Here is a 10,288-nt window from a genome sequence, read left to right on the forward strand (position 1 = left end):
ACATTAAAAATGGATGGATAACTAAATGATATGATAAAAAGAAAGAGTTATTTAGTAGAGAGATACAAAAAAGCATAAAAAGGTAGGAAAATGGATAGAAGTTAGACAAAAACATTCATTAACAGTATGGTCTTCCTGAATGAGCAAAATAGAGGAACGACAAATATAGTATCCATGCACAGGGGTGGGGAGGGAGGAGAGGCAGCTGAGAGGGAGTTGGGGTGAAGGAAGAGGGAGAGGGAGAGGGGGAGAGGGGTTTACAGGGAGGGGAGAGAGCGAGCATGAGTGAGGGGGAAAGAGGGAGAGGGGCAAGGGAAGAGGAGGAAGGGGCAAAGGAAGAGGAGGGGAATGGGGTAAAGCGGGATGGGCGAGGGAGGAGAGGGAAGGGGAAACAGAGTAGAGACGGAGCGAGAGGGATTGGGGGAGGGAGGGATGTAGGGTGACTGAGAGTAATTTCAGGAGATGGGGGCAGTTAATCCAAATCCACGCTGGCATCGAAACATTCAGCCATTTCGTCGCTTTAGAAAGGACAGCAATGTATGGAAATGAGAGAGAGAGAGAGAGAGAGAGAGAGAGTCAGTATTGTAAAAGACATTTAGCCTACCTTAAATCTAATAGCCAATGCATTTTAAAGACAGATAGGAGGAAATAAATAAAGCCTCTCTCTTTCTCTCCTTTCCTCTCTCTCTCTCTCTCTCTCTCTCTCTCTCTCTCTATATATATATATATATATATATATATATATATATATATATATATATATATATATCTGTCTATCTATCTATCTGTCCAGGGAAAAGTACATTTGAAGCAATATGTCGTTCTATTTTTCTCACATCACACCATACAGTAATTTCGCCTTTGTAAAAACAGGATGGAGGGATGGAGTGGGGAGGTATATGACAGAGGGGGATGTGAGCTGCGAGCAGGTCAGTGAAACGGAGGGAGACAAGGCGACATGGAGGCGATTTGTTTGTGGCCCACCCCTTACGGGATTCAGGCGTCTGGCAATAGATGGATAGATAGATGGTAAAGGAGGACAGTAATATGTTATGAGGTTACAGTACAAACATATTCCGGAAGGCGAATGATTTTTTTTTTTTTCCTTTGCCGAGGTAGTGTTGTGTTTTCTTCTTCTAATTATAAGAGACGACTTGGGGACTTAGGATAGACCACTGCTAATGAAGGGGTTAATGGTTGTTGTGTATGTCCTCTGGTCGGGAAGTTTCTCCAGAATTGGTAAAAACATCTGTAGTGTGGTAATAAAAATAATTCGTCAGAGAACTGATATGGTTTACTGGTTAGCCACACAGTTACCTCTCTCAGTCATATTAGCTTAGTTCGAACGAGGGAAAGAAGGAAGCAAGCGAACGATAGAAGGACACAAGCAAACGATAGAAGGAAACAAGCAAACGAGAGATGGAAGTCATAGAACAAGAGAAGGAAGCAAGGGAACGAGAGAAGGAAGCAAAGGAACGAGAGAAGGAAGCAAACGAAAGAATGAATGAAGTAAGGGAACGAGAGAAAGAAGTAAGGGAACGAGCGATGGAAACAAACGAACGAAATAAGGAAGCAAAGTGAACGAGAGAAGAAAATGAGGGAGCGAGAACACTACGCTACATGTGGTTTTAATGGTAGATCACAGTACTAAAAGCCGATTACCTCAGAAATTATTAAATATACAACGAATCTACACACATCGTTGGAAAGCCTATTAAAAACCAATGTGTGTTACTTAACTGATACTTCACAAACCGCCCGCTCTATTGCTGGAAAAAAAAAAAAAAGCCAGAGGCAAACTGAGCACCAGAACCGAATAACTTAGAGAACTATTAAAAGTACAATGGAACAACGGATATCACTGCACGCTTATCAGAAAGTAACTGATTTTGCTTGAGTAACTTTCCAGTTCTTCCCTACAGTACTTCTGAAAAAAAGTATGTCTATCTATTGCCTGACACCTTAATCCCGTAAGGAGTGGCCACAAACAAATCACCTCCATGATGCCCTGTCCCCCGCCATTTCACGGCCCTGCTCCCAGCTCACACCCCCTTCTCTGGTATACCTCTCCACTCCATCCCTCCATCTAATCCTTGGCCTCCCCCTCCCTCTCCTCCCATCCACTTCACTCATATACACTCAGTCTCTCGATCTCTGTGAAAAAAAAAAAAAAAAAAAGACTGATTAAAAGAAAAGAATAGAAAAGATATCTGAATATATTAAGGATACAGCAAACCTCCGCATATCACTGAAAGGCTTATAGAAAAATAATAAACGTTAAAGTAGCTTTTTCAAAAAATTTCATCACATTGATTGCTAAAGAGGCGCGACATATTGAGCACGAAAACTGTATTATCTCGGATATTATCATAGCTGCAGCAGATGAACGTACATCGTTGAATAGCTTACAGAAAAGTAATAGGTGTTACTTAAAGGACATTCTCTTAATTCGCTAACATACGGAGCGCGCATTCACGCACGCACACACACACACACACACACACACACACACACACACACACACACACACACACACACACACACACACAGAACCAGCTCTATGCTGTCTCGGAAACTATGAAACTAATGTGGATACGTGGAAGGATTGTGGAAAAAATTCAAGGTAATAATCTGTTTTTCCCAGTTTTTCAAAGTCCGCATTAATATCAGGCACGTTTCATGAACATTTTATATTCATTTAGCCAGAATGACAGCATTAGGAAGACTGCTCGCTCAAATACGTTGCACGCCTTCAAGTGTGGAGGTTTATAACTTATTATACACAGAAGATACGCACCACAGGACAAACAGTGGTAGGAGAAAAGATATCCGTGTTCTCAAGGGAGGAAATTGGATACACAAGTGTCGGGTACAGTAAGTGACCCATTTACACCTTGGATCCGTGATATATTTTGTTGGGTTATCACTGCTACATCCAGCTTAAAGGGGAGTCGTTCTGGAGTGGATGCTTATATGTGGAGGCAATGACGTAAGCAATCTGCTCCGCTGCCTTATTATACAGTTGCCCCTCAACGACCTCCCTACTCCCCAAAATAAGGATGGAAGACTGCAGGAGAACAACTTCATGCTGCAGATCACTGTATTCACATTTAGATGAGCCTGGGGTTTCAACTGATATCACTACGCATGGAAGAAGTTTTATAGTGATGGGTAATACAGGCTATATCAGACTTCTCCATTTCAAAAAGTTGTCTTAAGCTGACTGTCATATGCTGACTTAGCAAAAAGGAATCGTATGACGTTATCTATCTGAAAGGATTAAGGGAAGGCATGTGTGAGTGTGTGTGTAATAAGTATTTTAAGCTGTCTTCATTAGGATTGTCGTCATTTTTTCGTGGAGAGAGAGAGAGAGAGAGAGAGAGAGAGAGAGAGAGAGAGAGATTTTCAAAATATATATATATATATATATATATATATATATATATATATATATATATTATTGGGAGAAGACGGTGCCTGAAACAGTAGAGAGGCGGCTGCACTCCTAATGGACCCAGGATCGAATCCCGGCCGGGGTAAGGAACAGTTTAAGGATTTGAATTTCCTAAAAGCAGACTTCCCTGATCTACCAGGTGACGCGCCGACATGTCGTAAAAATATCCCAGCTAATACCAATACACCAATCCTGTATGAGACAGCCCTAGCATGTATTCAATATGGATGGTGGGTGTTAACGCCGAAGTGGTAACATGTGGAGGTGTAGGAGGACTATTGGGCCTTGGGATAGGCCACTGCTCCCGAGAAATAGGCCCTGAAGCCTTGCCCAGAGTCGGACACGTTATATATATATATATATATATATATATATATATATATATATATATATATATATACTGGAGAGAGAGAGAGAGAGAGCAGAAGTGGAAATAAATGTATTGGAACCTATCATTAAAAGGTAAAAAAATAAATAAATATGCGGAAGCAATACTTTTTTTTTCTTTTTTTCAACTGACAAACAAAAGTATTCATATACTTTGTCAGTTCAGAACAGGAGAATATTATATAGGAAACTGCCAGCGCCACACACACACACACACACACACACACACACACACACACTGAGAGAGAGAGAGAGAGAGAGAGAGAGAGAGAGTGAGAGATTATACCACAGGCAATATGGCGACATCTTCTGATGATTCAGAATGCATTATTATTAATAATGATTAAAAAAATGTCTGCGTTAAAGAAATTAAAAAAAAAGTCAGAAGCAATGTAAGTGTTCTCTTTTCCATTCCTGGCTTCAAAATATTCAGTGATACTGTCGTTTCAAAGTAGAACAGTAATGTATGGAGCACTGTCATCATGGGAAAAAAGCATAAAAATAACGCCGTGTATTTTTTTTATTGTACACACAGCGCTATACTGGCATCCGAATATAGCTTTCCCGGAACAGAAAAATAAAGCCTTGTCTATTTTCGCTTTACATTACCGGCCGTGTATCCATAATTTGACTCCGGTATATATTTTATGTAAATGTATGTGTGCATGTATCATTTTTATGTGTCTGTTGGGGGATTATGTATTTGTAATTTGTAGTTTTTTTTTTCTGTATGGGGTCTGAAAATGAATGTGTGTGTGTGTGTGTGTGTGTGTGTGTGTGTGTGTGTGTGTGTGTGTGTGTGTGTGTGTGTGTGTGTGTTTAATTATTATGATGCCTTGTGCAATATTAACCTTGTTTTTTATTATCTATTTGAAAAGGTGCAGTGTGTGTGTGTGTGTGTGTGTGTGTGTGTGTGTGTGTGTGTGTGTGTGTGTGTGTGTGTGTGTGTGTGTGTGTGTGTGTTTAATTATTATGATGCCTTGTGCAATATTAACCTTGTTTTTTATTATCTATTTGAAAAGGTGCAGTGTGTGTGTGTGTGTGTGTGTGTGTGTGTGTGTGTGTGTGTGTGTGTGTGTTTAATTATTATGATGCCTTGTGCAATATTAACCTTGTTTTTTATTATCTATTTGAAAAGGTGCAGTGTGTGTGTGTGCGTGCGTGTGTGTGTGTGTGTGTGTGTGTGTGTGTGTGTGTGTGTGTGTGTGTGTGTGTGTGTGTGTGTGTGTGTGTGTGTGTGTGTGTGTGTAATTATTATGATGCCTTGTGCAATATTAACCTTGTTTTTTATTATCTATTTGAAAAGGTGCAGTGTGTGTGTGTGTGTGTGTGTGTGTGTGTGTGTGTGTGTGTGTGTGTGTGTTTAATTATTATGATATCTTTTGCAAAATTAACCTTGTTTTTTATTATCTATTTGAAAAGGTGCACTGTGTGTGTGTGTGTGTGTGTGTGTGTGTGTGTGTGTGTGTGTGTGTGTGTGTGTGTGTGTGTGTGTGTGTGTGTGTGTATCAGTTATTATGATGCTGGTTTGGAGTACAGTATTAGTTTTCTTTTACTTTTTTATTTGAAACTCTTGAGTGATGAATGTGGTTATTTCATTGGGCTATTTGTTTATAGTTTTGCTGCTTTGAGCTTCCTATTTCTTTTTCCTGAATTACTGTAATTTCATTGGATACTGGCAAACTGGATAATGATAGATAGAGAGATAGACAGATAGATTAATGACGATTACGATGATGATGATGATGGAGGTGGTGGTGATGTGATGGTGCTGTTGATGATGACGATGATTATAATTATGTGTTTAGCGAATATATATTGCAACACATTTAACGTAGCACCTCCATAACATGATATATATGGCAATGATGATAATGATGGCGACGATGATGGTAATGATGATTGTCAAAATAGTTTTTGTATTTAGCGTACAGCCGATTGTCTGACTTTGCCCTGGGGACTGAGTGTTTTCTGATTAGGATTACTTCATTTCTTGGCTAACGCTTATCCCTTCCACCAGGGTTGCTTCAGATCAGATCAAAAGTGTCTTAGAAGTCTTTGATCAGTGACTTTGATTTTTCACTTTGTTCTATGACCTCAGCATTTGATTGTTCTAATTCAAAATTGAATCTTTTTATCTTTGCCTTAACCTTAATATATCCACAACGTTCTTTTTAAATTGAACAGAAGGCTTTACGTTGATCTTCCCATGTGACCTAAAACGATAGAAAATATAGATTATCCCCTTAGTGAACCTCAACCTGTCCACCTATTTTGATTCAGTTAAGATCAAAACTGTTTCGATTATTTTGTTCATACACAGACACGTGGATCATTCGTCGATCTTGCCCTGTTATCTTAACCTTGAGTAAGTGTTCTACAGATTTTATCCCTTCATTCTTGCCTGGCCCTTTACCCTTTTCCCAGGACTGATTCCAATAAAATCCAAACTATTTGTGCTGACGTTGTCCTATGACCTTGGCCTTTCACCTTTCCATTTGAACTTGAGATCTGATTGATCTCAGACTAGAATCCCTTACCCAAACCTTCCCCAGTGTTTTGTCTAAATAGGTTCATTTTTCATTCATTTATTGCCAGACTCCATGTATCCCAGACGGGGTGGCAAAGGGCTTAGAGTTAATTGTTTTACAGGGAGGGGCACTAATCCTCCACCAACCCCACTTGACACGTAGGGATGCCAACAGCATCTGGTGTTCCCAGGCGGTCACCCATCCAAGTACTAACCAGACCCAACGTTGCTTAACTTCGCTGATCGGACGGGAAGCGGTGTACTCAACGTGGTATGGCTGTTGTGCAATAAAATCCCATTGTCGGCTCGGGAATCGAACCCAGAAACTCTACCCTTGTGAGGTGAGTGTGTTTCCAGCTAAACCACTGCCAACCATAAAAACTAAATAGGTAAGAACGTTAAAAAAAAAAAAAAATAGTAATGTGTTCTTAACATGCGACCTCAGCTTTTGACCTACTGACATCAGAAACAATAGGTCATCCCATCAAATGATCTTCGACTGATTCATTAAGTGTGTTTCAAATGAGATCGATATTGTTTTATTTTGTTTGCGCACGGACACAAGGGTTGAAAGTTGACCTTGCCCTTTGATTGTTGTAGAAACTGAATCTCCACCATCTTTCCCTAATCTCAACCCTTCTGCCAAGTTTGGTCAGTATTAGATGAAACTTCTATAAGTCGATTTTGCAGGATCAGAGCTAGGCCTCTGAATTGGTCCTTGGAATTGTTTTTCTAAAAATAATAATATCTTCACTCATTCCCTGTCTCGCAAACCTTACACCAAGTTTGCTGAAAATTGAATAATAACTGTTTGAGTTTCGATTTTGTTACACAGACAGACAGGCAAACGGACACGGGCAAACAGACAAACTGATAGACAGGCCGACATATACACACGTGCGTAAGCGAACTCCGCCCAGAATATAGCATCCGGTCTTGCTTCGCGAGCTTTTGTATGATAATTGAATTAGAGTGGAAAAAGAATGTGGAGAGAGAGAGAGAGAGAGAGAGAGAGAGAGAGAGAGAGAGTCAATCGGGAACCCCAGTGTGTGCAGTTCCCTCCTATAAAATGCATAATACCCCGCCTTTTCTGAGACTCCTGGGAACGCTCAGGTAGGAAGGGTGGCGGGGGTGTGCGGGACCGCGGGGGGAGGGTGAAGCAGGGTGGAGCATTGGGGAACTGAAAATGCAGCAGGGTGGTGGCAAGGGTGTGTGAGTGAGATTGGGTATGGGGTAGGATGGGTGAGAATGAAGTAGCTTGGGTGTGAATGAGGTTGGGTAGGGTGAGATAGGGATGGTGAGGGTGAGGCAGGGGAAAAAGTGGTTTGTGGGTAAGGTAGGGGGAGGGAGCGGCTTGAGAGCTGGGTATAGTGGAAGGAATAATAGGTAAAGTGACAAATTGGCAGGCAGGGGCAACGAAAAGGGCTGAAGAGTGAGGCAGGGTGGGGGGTTGTGAAAGGAGAGAGAGAGAGTAATCAAAGAATTAAAATCGGGAAAGAGAAAAGGAAAGAAGAAATGAGTGTAGGAAAATGACCTGCTTCACTGAAATCCCCCAGTGTCATCTTATTCTTCCAGCTAATTTGCATACGCCACCCAAACAACACCCTCGCCCACCACCCATCACCCTCTTCTTGCATGGTATTGATCCCCCAACAATGCAAGGCGTCTCTTCCGTTGTTGCAACTTCTACTTGATTGTGCTGAATTGACACTTGCCTCTCGTTCTTACGCTTCTCCATCTCCTCCTCCTACACCTCCACCTACCCCTCCCCCGCTCTCTCTCTCTCTCTCTCTCTCTCTCTCTCTCTCTCTCTCGCCCTTTGTGCTTGAAGTTTCGTACCTGCTGACTAATTAGCATGGAATCAAGCTCTTTCGTTCCCATTCGTGTGAGTCTTAATGCCTTATTGTAATTAAAGATCCTACAGTTAAATATGAGGGAGTGAAAACGTAGATAAGCTACCGTCATAAACGATAATTTCTGAGGCATATTAGGAGAGTGGAATGTCTGGACGTTTATCAAGGTTCTGAATACCCGCTACTCTCTGCTGTGTGGGATGAATACAGACTGCATTTCATAATAACACTGGTTTCATAAGTGACTCGTAAATTGGAGGCTTGCTTACAGCTTCGAACACTCGGTTATAGTATTATTTTCGTCTGTTATCGTTCCAGCTATACTCGATTTTTAAGAAATATGTACAGTAGGTTAAACTTTGCTTGTTATGATTTTCTTTACTGCGAAGTGTTCCTCTTCTGCTAATCTCGGTGTATAACTCTGTACTGTAAGTGTATAACTCTGCCGTATAACTCTGTACTGTATAACTCTACTGTATAACTGCACTGTATCACTCTGTATTGTATGTGTGTGTGTGTGTGTGTGTGTGTGTGTGTGTGTTTTCCTATGATTAATAGTCTCTTTTGCTACTTAATCTATTCTCTCGTGCTCCTTCAGCCTTCGCCAAAAATGCGCTGACCGATCTGGCTTAACTATGCTGCGTGTGCTGGAGGTAAGAGTTATCAGGCTAATATATTACTGGGAAGGGGAAATTATATTGTCTTATTCTGTTATATCGTGTGCCTTCAATATCCACCTAAAATTTGTAAGAGATCAGCCTTGACATTGGAGAGAGAGAGAGAGAGAGAGAGAGAGAGAGAGAGAGAAGCGTGTGCGTGTGTGTGTATGTGTGTATGTGTGTGTGTGTGTACAAAAAAAGTAGGAATTATAAGGCTAATCTCCATCAAATCCTTCAAAACGATGGAGCCATTTATTTATATTATTCTAGCGTGGGATTTCCGTAATGTGGGATTTAACTCCTTGTTTTATAAGCAGGTGGTCGTACGTTAAGTTTATTCCGTCTGTGGGATTATATTTTCAGTAAGCCTTGAAAATACATCTTTACTGATCATTGTCTGATCATCCTCTGATCATTGTCTGATTTAATGCCATCAGTTTCACACCTACCACACCCTCCTGCTCTGAACTTGTCGTGATGACTAAATGGCACTACGACAGGGCAGACTGGGAGGGACTTCAAAATTTTCTCATGGATGTTCTTTGGACCTCCTTTTTCTCCCAAAATGCATATTCCACATTGGGCCACTTACAGGATTTTATTAAAGTCGGCATGGAAACATTGTTGCGGAACAGAGAAAGATAATGTACACTTTAAGTGAGAATACTAAAAATCACTACTGTCCCGTAAAGTTCCAGGTTCAAAACAAAAGAGTTAGGTAAAATTACAAGTTAAAGTTTAATGCTAAAACTAACAACAAAACATTCAGGACTCATAAGGATAATGTAATGGCAAAAAACAGGTTAAATATATGACTAACTGCAATAGCGTCTATTAACACGAAATTAGCATGAGTAAATTTATGTAAGTCAGCCCTGATAAAATGAAAATACCAGATAATACTCAGTGAATGCAAGATAATTATTACAGATACAAAATATTATTAACAATGACTGACATCCAAACTTTACATTAATCACAAAAACTAACCTTACTAGGCCTAAGAATTAACACCTTATGCTACACAGTACAAGAAAAAATGCAGTAACAGTTATACTCAAATTACACAGCTGCTAGATGGTTGGAGACTTCCTGAGCACTCACAATAATAACAACTGTACAGGGGAGGACAGAGATGTGAACAAAATGAGGAGTAGATCTAAGTGGCAATAATGCAGAGACTGAGCTCATTATATAGGGGCCGGCAGAGCTTGATACAACTTGTAAGAAGGACGCGCAAATGAAGTCATGGGGACAAAGAGTTGACAATCCTGCTCTGAACAACAGAAAGAACGACTTACTTTACTATAAGGGTAGAAGGGGGGAGTGAGGTAGAACACGCTCGTGATCAAACATGCAGCATACTGTACGTTAGAATTACACAAAGGATGATGAAATCATAGGC

General features: G+C 40.6%; 1 non-coding gene across 1 annotated transcript; it reads right to left on the reverse strand.

Moving 5' to 3' along the window:
* Nucleotides 1-6,537: 6,537 nt before the first annotated feature.
* LOC145392595 (5S ribosomal RNA) lies at nucleotides 6,538-6,656 on the reverse strand. The gene has a single exon (XR_013896032.1). It is a non-coding gene; the product is annotated as a 5S ribosomal RNA (ribosomal RNA).
* Nucleotides 6,657-10,288: the final 3,632 nt, after the last annotated feature.

This window comes from Coenobita brevimanus, chromosome 2 (genome assembly GCF_032717465.1).
Source record: "Coenobita brevimanus isolate Jiangsu-jjx chromosome 2, ASM3271746v2, whole genome shotgun sequence".
NCBI lineage: Eukaryota > Metazoa > Arthropoda > Malacostraca > Decapoda > Coenobitidae > Coenobita > Coenobita brevimanus.